The sequence below is a fragment of the Panulirus ornatus genome, chromosome 50 (assembly GCF_036320965.1).
Source record: "Panulirus ornatus isolate Po-2019 chromosome 50, ASM3632096v1, whole genome shotgun sequence".
Lineage (NCBI taxonomy): Eukaryota > Metazoa > Arthropoda > Malacostraca > Decapoda > Palinuridae > Panulirus > Panulirus ornatus.
The window spans coordinates 25,380,868-25,399,071 of record NC_092273.1 but is presented as its reverse complement, the minus strand read 5'-3'; positions in this window follow the sequence as shown (position 1 = coordinate 25,399,071).

The window sequence follows — 18,204 nt, the reverse complement described above, 5'->3', positions numbered from 1 at the left end:
CCCTATGATCCACTTCCGCTTCCATGGTTCCATCCGCTGCCAGATCCACTCCCAGATATCTAAAACATATATATATAAATATATATATATATATATATATATATATATAAATATATATATATATATATATATATATATTATATATATATATATATATATATTTTTTTTTTTTTTTGCTTTGTCGCTGTCTCCCGCGTTTGCGAGGTAGCGCAAGGAAACAGACGAAAGAAATGGCCCAACCACCCCCATACACATGCCTTGATTCAATCCACTGACAGCACGTCAACCCCGGTATACCACATCGCTCCAATTCACTCTATTCTTTGCCCTCCTTTCACCCTCCTGCATGTTCAGGCCCCGATCACACAAAATCTTTTTCACTCCATCTTTCCACCTCCAATTTGGTCTCCCTCTTCTCCTCGTTCCCTCCACCTCCGACACATGTATCCTCTTAGTCAATCTTTCCGCACTCATCTTATCCATATGTCCATACCATTTCAGCACACCCTCTTCAGCTCTCTCTCACCCACACTCTGTTTACTACCACACCTCTTGCTTACACTTTCATTTATTACTAAACCATCTCACACCAAATATTGTCCTCAAACATTTCATTTTCAACACACCCACACTTCTCTGCACAATCTTATCTGTAACTTATACCTCGCATCCATATGATAATGTTAGGATTACTATACCTTCAAACATACCTATTTTTGCCCTCCCAGGTAACGATCTATCTTTCCACACATTCTCCAGTACTCCCAGAACTCACCCACCTTATGAATTGCTTCAGCTTCCATGGTCCATGGTTCAGTTTGCTGCTGTGTCCACTCTCAGGTATCTAAGATACTTCATTTCCTCCAATTTTTTCTCCATTCAGACACACCCCAACTAACCTGTCCCTTAACCCTGCTAAACCTAATAACATTACCTTATTCACATTTACTTTTAACTTTCTTCTTTCACAGACCCTTCTGAACTCAGTTACCAATATCTGCAGTTTTATACTCTTATCTTCCTCCGATGGTTTATCATCAGGAAACAACAAATGTCTCACTTTCCAGGCCCACTCATACCCTACAGACTGCATAGTCACCCTTCTCTCCAAGACCTACATATACCTACCTCACCATCCCATCCATGTGCCAATTTAACAACAATGGTAAATTCACATGCCTCTGCCACAGACTAACCTCCACTTAGAACCATTCATTCTCCTCTCTTCCTACTTGTAGACATGCCTTTCACCCTTGATAAAAACCTCGTCCTGCTTCTAGCAGTTTTCTTCCCGCACTGTATATTCTTAAGACCTTCCACAAGGCATCTCTATCAAACCTATCATAAGCTTTCTCCAGATCCATGAAGCCACATATAAATCCATATATTTCTCTAAGAAGTAGTCACATACACTCTTCAAAGCAAACACATCTCTATCTTACTTATGCTTTTCCCAGATGCATAAATATAAAACACACAAATCCATACATTTCTCTAAGTATTAGTCACATACACTATTCAAAGCAAACACCTGATCTACCCATCCTTTACCATTTCCAAAACCTCACTGTTCCTCCCCAGTCTGATGCTCTGTACATCCCCTCACCCTCTTAATCACTACCTATGCATACAACTTAACAGTTACACTCAACAAACCCATACCTCTGTAGTTTGAACAATCATCATTGTCCTCCTTGCCTTTATACAGTGGCATTATACATGCATTCTGCCAATCCTCAGGCAGCTCACCATGATCTATACATACACTGTAAATCCTAACTAAGCAATCAAGAATGCAGTCACCCCCTCCTTCTTAATAACTCAACAGCAATACTATCCACTCCAACCCCCTTAAGATATTGAGGTTAGGGAGCAGTGGTTTCAGTGCATTACACATGATAACTAGAGAGTGGATGTGAGTAATGAAATATGTAATAACTATGTGGTGTGATGTGGTTTGGTTGAGTAAGTAATAAAAGGATATGAGAGAGTTGTGTAATCAAAAGAATGAGGTTGAGAGAGCTGAAGAAGATGTGCTGATGTGGTTTTACCATACTGAGAGAGCTAGTGAGGAGAGGTTAACTAAGAGGATATATGTGCCAGAAGTGGAGGGAACCAGGAGAAGGGGTAAACCAAACTGAGGATAGAAGGACGGAGTGAAAATTATTTTGAATGATCAGGGCCTGAACATGCAGGAGGGTGAAAGACATGCATGGGATAGAGTGGAATGGAACAATATGGTATTAAATGGTTGAAGTCCCATCATTGGACGGAGCCAGGGCATGTGAAGTGACTGAGGTAAACCATGGGAAGGTCTGTGAGGCCTGATTATGGATATGTATGATGTACGCATACATATTCATACTTGCTTGCCTTCATTCATTTCTGACACCACCCCACCCCACAGGAAATAGCATCGACACCCCGTGTCAGCGAGATAGTGCAAGGAAACAGACGAAGAAAGGCCACGTTCACTTGCACTTTTTCTCTAGCTGTCATATCTAATGTACTGAAACCACAGCTCCCTACCCATCAGACCTTTCCATGGTTTAAGCCAGATGTTTCACATGCCCTGGTTCAGTCTGTTGACAACACATCGACTCTAGTATACCATATCGTTCTATTCCATGTACGCCTTTCACCTAACTGCATGGTCAGGCCTTGATGGCTCAAAATCTTTTTCACTCCATCCTTCCACTCGCAATTTGGTCTCCTGCTTCTTGTTCCCTCCACCTCTGACACATATATCCTCTTTGTCAACCTTTCCTCACTCATTCTATCCCTATGTACAAACCATTTCAACAGAACCTCTTCTGCTCTCTCAACCACACACTTTTCATTACCACAAGTCTCTCTTACCCTTTCATTTCTTAATCAAACCACCTCACATAACGCATTGTCTTCAAACATTTCATTTCCAACACATTCACCTTCCTTTGCACAACCCTGTCTATAGCCCATACCTTGCAACCTTATGATATTGTTGGAACTACTGTTCCTTCAAATATAACCACTCTTTCTCTGAGATAGCATTCTTCCCACACATTCTTCATTGCCTCCAGAACCTTTTCCTCTTCCCCCACCCTATGCCTTGCTTCCACTTGCAAGGTTCCACTCTCTGCCGAGTCAACTCCAAGGTATCTAAAACGCTTCACTTCCTCCACTTTTTCTCTTCAAACTTACATCCCAACTAACTTGTTCCTCAACCCTGCAGGACCGAATAACCTTATTTTTACTTACATTTACTCTCCATTTTCTCCTTTCACACTCTTCAAAAGTCAGTCACCAACTTCTGCAGTTTTTCATTCAAATCAGCTACCAGCACTGTATTAATGGCGAACAACAACCGACTCTCTTCACCGACTCTCTTCTCTTTCATCCCCAGCAGACTGCATACTTGCCCATTCTTCAAAACTCTTGCATTTACCTCCCTAAGTACCCTATACATAAACAAATAAAACAACCATGGTGACATAAGGCATACATACAACAGACTGACCTTCACCAGAATTAAGTCACTCTCCTCTCATACTACTCATACACATGCCTTACATCCTTGGTAAAAACTTTTCACTGCTTGTATATATTCCCTATATTCTCTATATTCTTAAGACCTTCCACAAAGGTAGAGAGAGAGAGAGAGAGAGAGAGAGAGAGAGAGAGAGAGAGAGAGAGAGAGAGAGAGAGAGAGAGAGAGAGAGAGAGAGAGAGAGAGAGAGAGAGAGAGAGAGAGAGAGAGAGAGAGAGAGAGATCACTGAAATCTGCCAGCATGAGTTTACACTGCAATTGAAAGCTTACTGTAATTGAGGTTTTATCACTGGGAGTACAGTCTTCCCAAATGAACCCTCAAGCAAAGGAGTCCATGTTTCCTTGTTACTTGAGAAAGTGCAATCTTGGGCTGCAGGAGCCTCTGGAAAGAGGTCCTGAGTATCATTAAGATTCTTTCATAGAAAGGAATCCTTAGGTACTTAATAGTATATATATATATATATGTATAGGGGAGAAAAAATGCTTCCCATGTATTCCTTGCGTGTCGTAGAAGGCAACTGAAAGGGGATGGAGCACATGAACACGCATTTGTATGTAACATACAAACCTCCAACAACCAGGATCGAACCTGGAACCCTTGCTAGGCAGGCGGGAGTGGTACCGCTAGGTTATGATCATAACTTAGCTGTAGCACTCCTGCCTGCCATGCAGGGATTCCAGGTTTGATCCTGGCTGTTGGAGGTTTGTATGTTCATACATACTTTATATTCATTTATTTATTATACTTAGTCTCTGTCTCCTGCTGTCAGTGGATTGAACCAGGGCATGTGAAGTGTCTGGGGTAAACTATGGAAAGTTTTGCGGGGCTTGGATGTAGAATGGAAGCTTTGGTTTCGGTGCATAACACATGACAGCTAGAGACTGAGTGTGAATGAAAGTGGCCTTTTTTGTTTTTTTCTAGCGCTACCTCATGAAAGGGGTACTATTTCATATGTGGTGGGGTGGCAATGGGAATGGATGAAGGCAGCAAGTATGAATATGTACGTGTGTGTATATGTCTGTGTATGTATATGTGTATGTTGAAATGTATCGGTATGTATATGTGCATGTATGGGTGTTTATGTGTATACATGTGTATTTGGGTGGGTTTTGGCCATTATTTCGTCTTTTTCCTTATGCTACCTTGCTAACGGGGGAGGTGGCAATTAAATATGATAAAAAATATATGTATATATATATATATATATATATATATATTTTTTTTTTTTTTTTTTTTCTGTCTCCCGCGTTTGCGAGGTAGTGCAAGGAAACAGACGAAAGAAATGGCCCAACCCACCCCCATACACATGTATATACATACGTCCACACACGCAAATATACATACCTACACAGCTTTCCGTGGTTTACCCCAGACGCTTCACATGCCCTGATTCAATCCACTGACAGCACGTCAACCCAGGTATACCACATCGATCCAATCCACTCTATTCCTTGCCCTCCTTTCACCCTCCTGCATGTTCAGGCCCCGATCACACAAAATCTTTTTCACTCCATCTTTCCACCTCCAATTTGGTCTCCCACTTCTCCTCGTTCCCTCCACCTCCGACACATATATCCTCTTGGTCAATCTTTCCTCACTCATTCTCTCCATGTGCCCAAACCATTTCAAAACACCCTCTTCTGCTCTCTCAACCACGCTCTTTTTATTTCCACACATCTCTCTTATCCTATTATTACTTACTCAAACAAACCACCTCACACCACATATTGTCCTCAAACATCTCATTTCCAGCACATCCACCCTCCTCCACACAACTCTATCTATAGCCCACGCCTCGCAACCATATAACATTGTTGGAACCACTGTTACTTCAAACATACCCATTTTTGCTTTCTGAGATAATGTTCTCAACTTCCACACATTCTTCAACACTCCCAAATCTTTCGCCCCCTCCCCAACCCTATGATTCACTTCCGCTTCCATGGTTCCATCTGCTGCCAAATCCACTCCCAGATATCTAAAACACTTCACTTCCTCCAGTTTTTCTCCATTCAAACTTACCTCCCAATTACCTCCCACAACCCTACTGTACCTGATAACCTTCTTATTCACATTTACTCTCAGCTTTCTTCTTTCTCACACTTTACCAAACTCAGTCACCAGCTTCAGCAGTTTCTCACACGAATCAGCCACCAGTGCTGTATCATCAGCGAACAACAACTGACTCACTTCCCAAGCTCTGTCATCGACAACAGACTGCATACTTGCCACTTTTTCCAAAAGTCTTGCATTCACCTCCCTAACAACCCCATCCATAAGCAAATTAGACACATGGAGACATCACACACCCCTGCCGCAAACCAACATTCACTGAGAACCAATCACTTTCCTCTCTTCCTACTCAGTCACCAGCTTCTGTAGTTTCTCACACGAATCAGCCACCAATTCTGTATCATCAGCTAACAACAACTGACTCACTTCCCAAGCTCTCTCATCCACAACAGACTGCATACTTGCCCCTCTTTCCAAAACTCTTGCATGCACCTCTCTAACAACCCCATCCATAAGCAAATTAATCAACCATGGAGACATCACACACCCCTGCCACAAACCAACATTCACTGAGAACCAATCACTTTCCTCTCTTCCTACACGTACACATGCCTTACATCATCAATAAAAACTTTTCACTGCTTCTAGCAACTTGCCTCCCACACCATATATTCTTAATACCTTCCACATAGCATCTCTATCAACTCTGTCATATGCCTTCTCCAGATCCATAAATGCTACATACAAATCCATTTGCTTTTCTAAGTATTTCTCACATACATTCTTCAAAGCAAACACCAAATCCACACATCCTCTACCACTTCTGAAACCACACTGCTCTTCCCCAATCTGATGCTCTGTACATGCCTTCACCCTCTCAATCAATACCTTCCCATATAATTTCCCATGAATACTCAACAAACTTATACTCAAACTTATACCTCGTAATATGAGCACTCACTTTTATCCCCTTTGCCTTTGTACAGTGGCACTATGCAAGCATTCCGCCGATCCTCAGGCACCTCACCTTATGAACCAGTCAACAACATAGTCACCCCCTTTTTTAATAAATTTCACTGCAATACCACCCAAACCCGCTGCCTTGCTAGCTTTCATGAAACATGATATATATATATATATATATATATATATATATATATATATATATATATATATATATTTTTTTTTTTATATTATTCCAATTTCCTGCATTAGCGAGGTAGTGATAAGAACAGAGGACCGAGCCTTTGAGGGAATATCCTCACTTGGCCTTCTCCTCTGTTCCTTTTGGAAAACTAAAAACGAGAGGGCAGGATTTCCAGCCCCCAGCTCCCATATATATATATATATATATATATATATATATATATATATATATATATATATATCCCTGGGGATAGGGGAGAAAGAATACTTCCCACGTATTCCCTGCGTGTCGTAGAAGGCGACTAAAAGGGGAGGGAGCAGGTGGCTGGAAATCCTCCCCTCTCGTTTTTTTTTTTTAATTTTCCAAAAGAAGGAACAGAGAAGGGGGCCAGGTGAGGATACTCCAAAAAGGCCCAGTCCTCTGTTGATAACGCTACCTCGCTAATGCGGGAAATGGCGATTTGTACGAAAGAAAAGAAATATATATATATATATATATATATATATATATATATATATATATATATATATATTCTTTTTTTCTTTTTCTTTCAAACTATTCGCAATTTCCCGCATTAGCGAGGTAGCGTTAAGAACAGAGGACTGGGCCTTTGAGGGAATACCCTCACCTGGCCCAATTCTCTGTTCCTTCTTTTGGAAAATTAAAAAAAAAACGAGAGGGGAGGATTTCCAGCCCCCTGCTCCCTCCCCTTTTAGTCGCCTTCTACAACACGCAGGGAATACGTGGGAAGTATTCTTTCTCCCCTATCCCCAGGGATAATATATATATATATATATATATATATATATATATATATATATATATATATATATGGGTATGTTTGAAGGAATAGTGGTTCCAACAATGTTGTATGGTTGCGAGGTGTGGGCTATGGATAGAGTTGTGCGCAGGAGGATGGATGTGCTGGAAATGAGATGTTTGAGGACAATGTGTGGTGTGAGGTGGTTTGATCGAGTGAGTAACGTAAGGCTAAGAGAGATGTGTGGAAATAAAAAGAGTGTGGTTGAGAGAGCAGAAGAGGGTGTTTTGAAGTGGTTTGGGCACATGGAGAGAATGAGTGAGGAAAGATTGACCAAGAGGATATATGTGTCGGAGGTGGAGGGAACGAGGAGAAGAGGGAGACCAAATTGGAGGTGGAAAGATGGAGTGAAAAAGATTTTGTGTGATCGGGGCCTGAACATGCAGGAGGGTGAAAGGAAGGCAAGGAATAGAGTGAATTGGAGCGATGTGGTATACCGGGGTTGACGTACTGTCAGTGGATTGAATCAAGGCATGTGAAGCGTCTGGGGTGGGCCATGGAAAGTTTTTTTTTTTTTTTTTTTTTTTTTTTTTTTTTTTTTTTTTACTTTGTCGCTGTCTCCCGCATTTGCGAGGTAGCGCAAGGAAACAGACGAAAGAAATATATATATATATATATATATATATATATATATATATATATATATATATATATATATATATATATATAATATAAATATTTTTTCTTCATTTCTTTTGTACATGTTCATTTCCAGCAATTTTTTATAATTACCCCTAAAGCTCTTTCTAAGAAAGAGCCCTGGTACTACATGGTACTTCTTTCCAGAGGCTCCTGCAATTCAAGGCTACACTTCTTCCAGTAGCAAGGAAATGTGGACTCTTTATGAGTGACAAGACTTTATTCCCAGTAATAATGGTTTATCATAGGTGATTTTGTACTCATGGTGCAACCACATACAGGTAGAGTCCAGAAACCCATTTATATATATATATATATATATATATATATATATATATATATATATATATATATATATATATATATATATACAGTTATGTGCATAAATGCACAATACTTGTACAGACATGATATAGAATTGTGATAAATCATCCATACATTTGCATGCTATACATGAAGCATTATATTATTTACATTGATCATCTCATACTGTACAGGAAACATCCCATAATATACATGCAGCATCTCATGATGTACATGAACCATATCATATGATGTACAGGAAGTATCACAAGTACAAGGGCCATTGCATGATGGCCTATGGTATGAGTGTTACAGAATTATTTAGGCCATTGTATAATGAACATGGGTCATTTGCATAGTGAACGTTGAACATCACTTGATATGTAAGAGGCTCTTCATTTGAATCAACATGTGACGTAAGTGGGCCATTATACGGCACATACGTGGCATCACATGATTTACACAAAATGAAGTGCTGAGCATAATCCAACATAATCTTTATTTTATTATTACACATATATATATATATATATATATATATATATATATATATATATATATATATATATATATATATATATATATATATATAGTCATTCATAACTGCATAGCACATATTTAATATTAAGGTTGGATACATGAGGTGTCAAGCCAGAGACACCTGCATCATAACAAGAACAAATACACACTTACAAAAGTGTCTAGTATCCTTATTATCCTTATGTATTTCATGCTTTCACTGCTGCAGCAAGTATTGAAACCTATAGCACTGTCTGTAAGACTACCCCTTCAAGTGGGATGGAGAATTTTTGTTTTTATAGTTACAGACCCATCATGAGATGCACGGTTCCTTTACCATACAATATGATAGATTTTCTAAGTATTTTCCTAGTCCGAGAGGGTGACCTTGAGTCTGCAGGCTTTTTCCCAGTCACATGAATGTAATAACCCTCCATGAAAAGTTCCTCAGCACTGCAGAGCAACCATGGCTCTTCATGCCCTGTTTTGCTGGCCTACAGGGTAACCGTGGTTATCCACTCTGCATTTCTTCAGCTGCACAAGGTAACAATGAATGTCTTGTACAGACCTCATCAAACTCCTTAAGGTAGTAATTTGCTTGTCTCAATTAAGTAATCAGAAAAGAGATCAGTAACGAAGAAAACTAGAACATTATTAGGAGCTATGCTTAAAAGCATAGGAGAGAAATATCAAAAGTGTTTAGAAGCTGAATGAGAATCAAGAATCCAGATGCAGACAACATGCAATAAATGGATAATGTTGGACGGGTTGACCCATGTCTGGTTGGATGCCATAATGGTCTTTGACATGCATAAGCTGGTCAGTTTACATGAATGGATCAGAGAGTGACTGAGAAATTAACTAGAGGAACATGAGGGAGGGTAAGCAGGGATGGAAGTATAGTTGGTGGCTAGTGGCAGAGGTGGTAGTATCATGCCGTGATAATGGCAGAGATGATGGTACAGGGGATGGCAGGAGTGGTTGTAGAGAGGGGAGCAGAGGTTATGATACTTGTAGTGACAAAAGTGGTGGAAGATATGATTTAGGAGGTAGTATCTAAGAGGAAGACAGAAATGGTGACAAAAGTAATTGTAGAAGTAGTAGTGTCAAAGAAGGTGGTAGGTGTAGTGGCCATAGTGGTGGATAGAGGTGGTGACAAATGATGGTAGAGGTTGTTGCAGAGATGGTGGTAGCAGTGGCTCCAGTGGGGTGGCACTGGTGTTGGCAAAGACGTTAACAGTGGCAAAAGGGGTGGTTGAAGGATTGGCAGAAACAGTGGAAGAGTGATGGTAGAGATGGTGATATATGTGGTTGTAGAGCTGGTGGCAAAGGGGATGGGACAGACAGTGGCAAAGATAAGTATGTTGAGAGATGGTGCTACTATTGGTGACAAAGAGTATTCAGAGGGGAGGGTAGAAACTATGGCATAGAAATGGCTGCAAAGGGGCAGATAATGTGGAAGTAAGGGCAGTGACAAAGAGGTTGGGATAGACAGTGCAAAAGGTACTGGAAGAGGGGATGACAGGTGTTAGTGCAAAAGTTGGGTGGCAGGGATGGTGGTTGTGTTCGTGAAAGAGATGGCCAGAATGCTTAAAGAGTCGGTGTTAGTGGTCCCGGCAGAGATAGTGGCACAGGTGTTACAGATGTGGTGATAGGGGTGGCTGTGTAAAAGGGGTGGTGAAGGTAGTAGCAGTATCACTGGAGGTGACTACAAGGGCAAGGTTGATAGCAGTAACTGTGGAAAAAGAGGAGGCAGAACCAATGGAAGTAGTGGTGGCACGGCTGTACAGGTGGGCATGGACGTGGTGGCAGAGGGAGTGTTACAGATGATACATAATTACCTACTTGCTACTGTACAGATAAAGAGTCCTACTGTGCCAGCTGAAATGGCAAGTGTGTTTAGAGAACTCTCCACAGTCTTTCATTGCTGCTTTAAGCCCACACATCTGTGCTTCACAGCTGTGCAATGTTTGCTCCATTCTTAATACATGGTCATCATGTTCCTTATCTCCAAATATTTCTTGTTCGCAGTGTTTATTCCACTTGCTAACAAACCTTATAGGGAAAGACTGAAAGACAAAAACAAAATCTCGGGTTCAAAATACTAAATTTGATAGCATCTGAAATTTTTTCTCACTTTACGCAGAAACTTAATTGACCAGAAATAGTGACCTGAAGATGAAATAGTTGTAATGGCAATATAGGTAAGTTTGATTCACATTTTGAGTGGTGGAGCATTGGAATACGCTAGCTCCTAAGTACTTTTGAATTGTGGCCAATAAGTACTTCATTGACGTCCCTTATCTGTAAGGACGTCACACTAATGGGAAACTACTAATAGCTTACATTTTCCTACAAAATTTGCTTGGTAGTATTTTGCCACCATAGTACATGGAGTTATATTGGGAGAGAGAGGTTGGAACATAGTCTACTGTTTCTTTGGCTATATTTAATTTTTTTTCACATAACTTTGTCAGGGACCATCACATCCTGTTACCTGCCCTTAATAAATGCAAACAGGGAATTTGCACATTTTTAGTGCAAAAAATTTGTTTAGATTATGCTAAGAATTGCGATTCTTCATGCTTGTCTGAAAGTAGTAAGAAATAGCAAAAACTATTGAGAAAAGGGCAATCAGTAACAATAGCCAATGAGATGTTACGTCATACAAAGAATTATTTGTAACTGTAATCTTGAAATGTGGGAAGCATGACACAAAATGCCAGTACCACAAAGTGTTCATAAATATGTTAATGCTGGCAAAGAATGGGAGTAAATCCTCGACCTACTAATAAAAGAACATGGTGAAAATATGACAAAAAAATAGTATCGTTTAGGAATCAAAAAACTAAATTCCTAACTCGTCTACATGTCCTTATGAGCTTTTTGGAAATCAGAGCTAATTCAGTGTGAAAAAAGAAATTTAAAGAACGCTTCCATTCACATCAAGATGCTCTATGACTATATATATATATTTATTTTATTTTATTCATTTTGCTTTGTCGCTGTCTCCCGCATTTGCGAGGTAGCGCAAGGAAATAGACGAAAGAAATGGCCCAACCCACCCCCATGCACAATGTATATACATACACGTCCACACACGCAAATATACATACCTATACTTCTCAGTGTACACATATATATATACACAAACAGACACATACATATATACCCATGCACACAAGTCACAGTCTGCCTTTATTCATTCCCATCGCCACCTCGCCACACAAGGAATACCATCCCCCTTATGTGTGCGAGGTAGCACTAGGAAAAGACAGTGTGGTTTCAGAAGTGGTAGAGGATGTGTGGATCAGGTGTTTGCTTTGAAGAATGTATGTGAGAAATACTTAGAAAAGCAAATGGATTTGTATGTAGCATTTATGGATCTGGAGAAGGCATATGATAGAGTTGATAGAGATGCTCTGTGGAAGGTATTAAGAATATATGGTGTGGGAGGCAAGTTGTTAGAAGCAGTTAAAAGTTTTTATCGAGGATGTAATATATATATATATATATATATATATATATAATATATATATATATATATATATATATATATATATATATATATATATATATATATATATATATATATATATAAAGGGGAGAAAGAATACTTCCCACGCATTCCTCACGTGTCGTAGATGGCAACTAAAGGGGACGGGAGCTGGGGGCTGGAAATCCTCCCCTCCTTGTATTTTAACTTTCTATGAGGGGTAACAGGTAGCGCAAGGAAACAGACGAAAGAATGGCCCAACCCACCCACATATACATGTATATACATACATGTCCACACAGGCACATATACATACCTATAAATCTCAATGTATACATATATATACTCACACAGACATGTACACATGTACATAATTCATATTGTCTGCCCTTGTTCATTCCCGTCGCCACCTCGCCACACATGAAATGAAAACCTCTCCCCCCTCAATGTGCGTGAGGTAGCGCTAGGAAAGACAACAAAGGCCACATTCGTTCACACTCGTTCTCTAGCTGTCAAGTATAATGCACCGAAACCACAGCTCCCTTTCCACATCCAGGCCCCACACAACTTTCCATGGTTTACCCCAGACGTTTCACATGCCCTGGTTCAATCCATTCACAGCACATCGACCCCAATATACCACGTCGTTCCAATTCACTCTATTCCTTGCACGCCTTTCACCCTCCTGCATGTTCAGGCCCCGATCACTCAAAATCTTTTTCACTCCATCTTTCCACCTCCAATTTGGTCTCCCACTTCTTCTCGTTCCCTCCACCTCTGACACATATCCTCTTAGTCAATCTTTCCTCACTCATTCTCTCCATGTGACCAAACCATTTCAAAACACCCTCTTCTGCTCTCTCAACCACACTCTTTTTATCACCACACATCTCTCTTACCCTTTCATTACTTACTCGATCAAACCACCTCACACCACATATTGTCCTCAAACATCTCATTTCCAGCACATCCACACTTCCGCACAACTCTATAGCCCACGCCTTGCAACCATATAACATTGTTGGAACCACTATTACTTCAAACATACCCATTTTTGCTTTCCGAGATAATGTTCTCGACTTCCACACATTTTTCAACACTCCCAGAACTTTCGCCCCCTCCCCCACCCTATGATTCACTTCCGCTTCCATGGTTCCATCTGCTGCAAAATCCTCTCCCAGATATCTAAAACACTTCACTTCCTCCAGTTTTTCTCCATTCAAACTTGCCTCCCAATTGACTTGTCCCTCAACCCTACTATACCTAATAACCTTGCTCTTATTAACATTTACTCTTAACTTTCTTCTTTCACACACTTTACCAAACTCAGTCACCAGCTTCAGCAGTTTCGCACCTGAATCAGCCACCAGCGCTGTATCATCAGCGAACAACAACTGACTCACTTTCCAAGCTCTCTCATCCACAACAGACTGCATACTTGCCTCTCTTTCCAAAACTCTTGCATTCACCTCCCTAACAACCTCATCCATAAACAAATTAAACAACCATGGAGACATCACACACCCCTGCCGCAAACCAACATTCACCAAGAACCAATCACTTTCCTCTCTTCCTACACGTACACATGCCTTACATCCTCGATAAAAACTTTTCACTGCTTCTAACAACTTGCCTCCCACACCATATATTCTTAATACCTTCCGCAGAGCATCTCTATCAACTCTATCATATGCCTTCTCAAGATCCATAAATGCTACATACAAATCCATTTGCTTTTCTAAGTATTTCTCACATACATTTTTCAAAGCAAACACCTGATCCACACATCCTCTACCACTTCTGAAACCACACTGCTCTTCCCCAATCTGATGCTCTGTACATGCCTTCACCCTCTCAATCAATACCTTCCCATATAATTTCTCAGGAATACTCAACAAACTTATACCTCTGTAATTTGAGCACTCACTCTTTTCCCCTTTACCTTTGTACAGTGGCACTATGCAAGCATTCCGCCAGTCCTCCGGCACCTCATCATTAGTCATACATACATTAAATATACTTACCAACCAGTCAATAACACAGTCACCCCCCCCCTTTTTTTTTTAATAAATTCCACTGCAATACCCTGGAAGGTGCAGGGACTGAAAAAAAAAGATATAATTTGTCATGAAGTATTCATTAAAGACAAAATGCAAGTTACGTGTTAGATTCGCCAACTAAAGTACCAAACTTTTCACTTACACTACAAGGCAAGGTCAGTGTATGAGTTTAAAGTCTACCATCTACTTACAAATGCATGATCCAATACACTGGTGAAAATGTTGTTAATGTTGAATTGCATTTGGAAAGTTATATATTTATACACGGCATTTATAACCATTGTCAGGTAATTTTAGATTTATTTGAACTACTGAGTCAAACTGAAGAATAGTATAATGTTGGAAGTGCACGGAATATCCCTGGCCGGCACTGTATCATCAGAGCATTGGTAAAGGAAACAGAAGAACTTATAACGCCAGTTTTTAATCATTATAGTTTGAAGTTTTAATCCGTTTTGGTCTCTGCTCACCCAAAGTAGCATATGATCTGGGTAATTATAAGGGGAGGAAAAAGTATCTACCCTTAAAACTCCATTCCAGGCTCTAGATAAAATTGATGATGAATGGCCTTGAACACCCGATTTCGAGAGAGATCAGCCGAACGTACTCGCCTTACTTATACGAACAAGATCTAGTCATTTGAACCCCCTCCCCAATGAAAAGTAAAGAATAATAACGGCCTGCGCTTTGGTTCTGTACAAACGATTTGCGGTACCCAACGAAACCCTCGGAATTTCACTGCGACGCTTGTCATAAGAGTTTTACTCTAGACTAGGTTAACCTATTCGGACTCCGTTCTTCTAGATACGTTTTCTATGAGTAACCCCGCAGCCGAAAGTGGATGGCCGGCGCACAACTATAAACGTCCTACAGCCCAGCATTGGTTTAGTTTTGGCTGATTCGTCAGTGTTTTGCGTGCCTGGTTGTCCCTGTGCTTACTTTGTTCCCCTGTGGTAAGTCAAACATATGTTCAACTATAGAGACAATGTTTACAGCTAATATTTTGCTCCTCTTTGGCACGCAACAACAAATATGTAGCTGTGCTTCGGGTTGCCGTACAATTGTTTCAGTCTGACCGCTTGGACAATTCCATCTCGACCTTAGTTTAGGTAATATGGCTATAAAGCATACTTGAGAGGTTCTTGCGGCACTTTAGGGTTTGCAGGGGTGGTATGGCGGCTCCCATACATCCGTTCCACTTGCAAGTCGAGGGGAGACGCTAAGTGTCGCCAGGCCAGCCTTCCTGGAGTCCCGTGGGACGTTCCCCAGTGGATCCCGCATTTCATGGCGGCTCCCTGGGCTTCTTACTCCTCATTCTGCATAGGGACGCACTAGACTCCATTTTCCAAAGTCGGGTAGTCTTCGACCAACAGGACTTCGTCGGGAGGTTGAACCCGTGGACGAACGGTGATGGGCTCTAGGATGTTCAGCCACATTCTCACCGGAGGACCAGTTTACTACTACCCTTGACCCTTGCTGACCCGTGTTTGCTGCGCAGGTTATGCAGCTGCTGTCTGCGCAGGCATGAAATGGGCTCAAAAAAGTCGCTGACTGCTATGGTAAAGGCAGTTTGTAAGCACGGGTGAAGGAGGTGGACGCCAGGTTGGGCTAACGTTAGATGACGCATTTGTCGCCCTCGCTCTCCTTCAGGAACGTTCTTATCAAAGGGCGACTCATGACGGGGCTCCGAACACCGGACAATATCAGTCCTGTTCCAAAGCCTTTGAATACAAGGAACTTAATCTACCTCTTATTCTGATTCATTTTCATATATTTTTCATAAGAAACGAATGACGTGTAAAGTGTCCCACACTGTACACCACCTTGTCTGAATTGCCCGTTCTGGTCCCTTCAGAAAGTCCACTGCACCGGGAGTGAGCCTTGGACTTATGTCTTGCATAAAGCCTTTTCTCCCTCATTGCATAGTATAGCTTCCGGGGTAAGGTCGTCCCGTATCAAACCCCTGACACTCCACTCCTTGGACCCAGTTAGTCCCTAACGGTTCTCAGAACCTCTTTGTGCAGGGAGTGTCACTCGATTTTTCTTGATGTCTGGCATGACATAGTTCCTCCCTTCCAGGACCAACATAGTGCTGATCCTCCGCCCTCACTCCCCCCATTGCTCCAACCTTATCCAGTCCATGATATAAACGCAAAAAATGGCGAATTGGGTTCCGTTTAGACGAAATATTGTGTATTTGACTTGGAGACTTTTATAAACCTTGGTTCAAAGAAAAAAAAAAGGGGGGGGGGGAAGTTAAAGGTCAGAAGTGGCTTAAGAGGGTGTGAAACTTAAGTAATTCACTCCGTCTGATCTTTAGATAATAGTTTGAGAACTGCTTCAGGTAGAATAAGCCACTCCAAATAACAAGGATCCGGGAGGCGACGTAGCACCTTCTGTGGAGGGAGTTCCATCCAGAGGTGCTGGTGACAGACTTTTCTGTATCCACTGTAAGCCGTCAGAGGGCACTGTAGTCGTACAAACAAGAGGTATGGATGTTAGGCTACAGGTGGTGATCCAGACGACATCCCTTCACTTCGGCTGAGCCTACAGCTGTGAGGTCAGTCGTAGACCCATGTTACTACTACGTGATGATGTCTATCGTAGACCCATGGTACTACTACGTCATGATGTCTATCGTAGACCCATGTTACTACGTGATGATGACTATCGTAGACCCATGGTACTACTACGTCATGATGTCTATCGTAAACCCATGTTACTACTACGTCATGACGACTATCGTAGACCCATGTTACTACTACGTCATGATGTCTATCGTAGACCCATGTTACTACGTGATGATGACTATCGTAGACCCATGGTACTACTACTTCATGATGTCTATCGTAGACCCATGTTACTACTACGTCATGATGTCTATCGTAGACCCATGTTACTACTACGTCATGACGACTATCGTAGACCCATGTTACTACTGTCCTGTACAGCTAAGATAGCACTCTACGCAATGTTACTTGCCCGACTACAGCGAGAAATTGGCCCGTTTCATCAAAACATCTTCAGATTGTACAGTTAACAGAATTGCTATCGTATTTGGAGCATTTTATGCTTACAATTTTGTCTTTTGTCTTGAATAGCATTCGAAAATAGTGACTCCATACGCATTTCTTAACTCTTTCATGAGTGAAATCGATAAAAGGAAACTTGCTTGGATCTTTGATTATCTGATAGGAAGTTAGGGCTAGGATCTGAATATGTTTCAGTACAGGATAATCAGGTAATGGAACTTATGAAGCTTAAAGTTTGACATTGTTGAACTATACTGATGTCTGAACTACTTTAAGGAGACGACTGTGTTTGTCAGCTGTACCGTTCTTGTTCTGGTCATTACACATATTGATCTGAACATTGAAAAGGGTCTGATTTGACCTTAGAGCAAAACAATTTGATGGTAGTTGGGATCCAGCAATGAACATTCGCGTGTAGTTTGTGTGTTATACCACAACTATCTATGAGTCTGGAATGAGAAAAGATTTCAAAAGCACATAAATAAAAGCCACTTTATTTCAGGTTAGATTCATCTACCTTTTTAAGTGTTGTTCACAGTGACAGCTCCAAACTATGTGGCTTATCATACTGATGGTTCACAGTACCGACAGTCCCTGTATGTTCCATCAAACTTCTTGGTTCCAAAGTTTGTAAACTGAAAATGT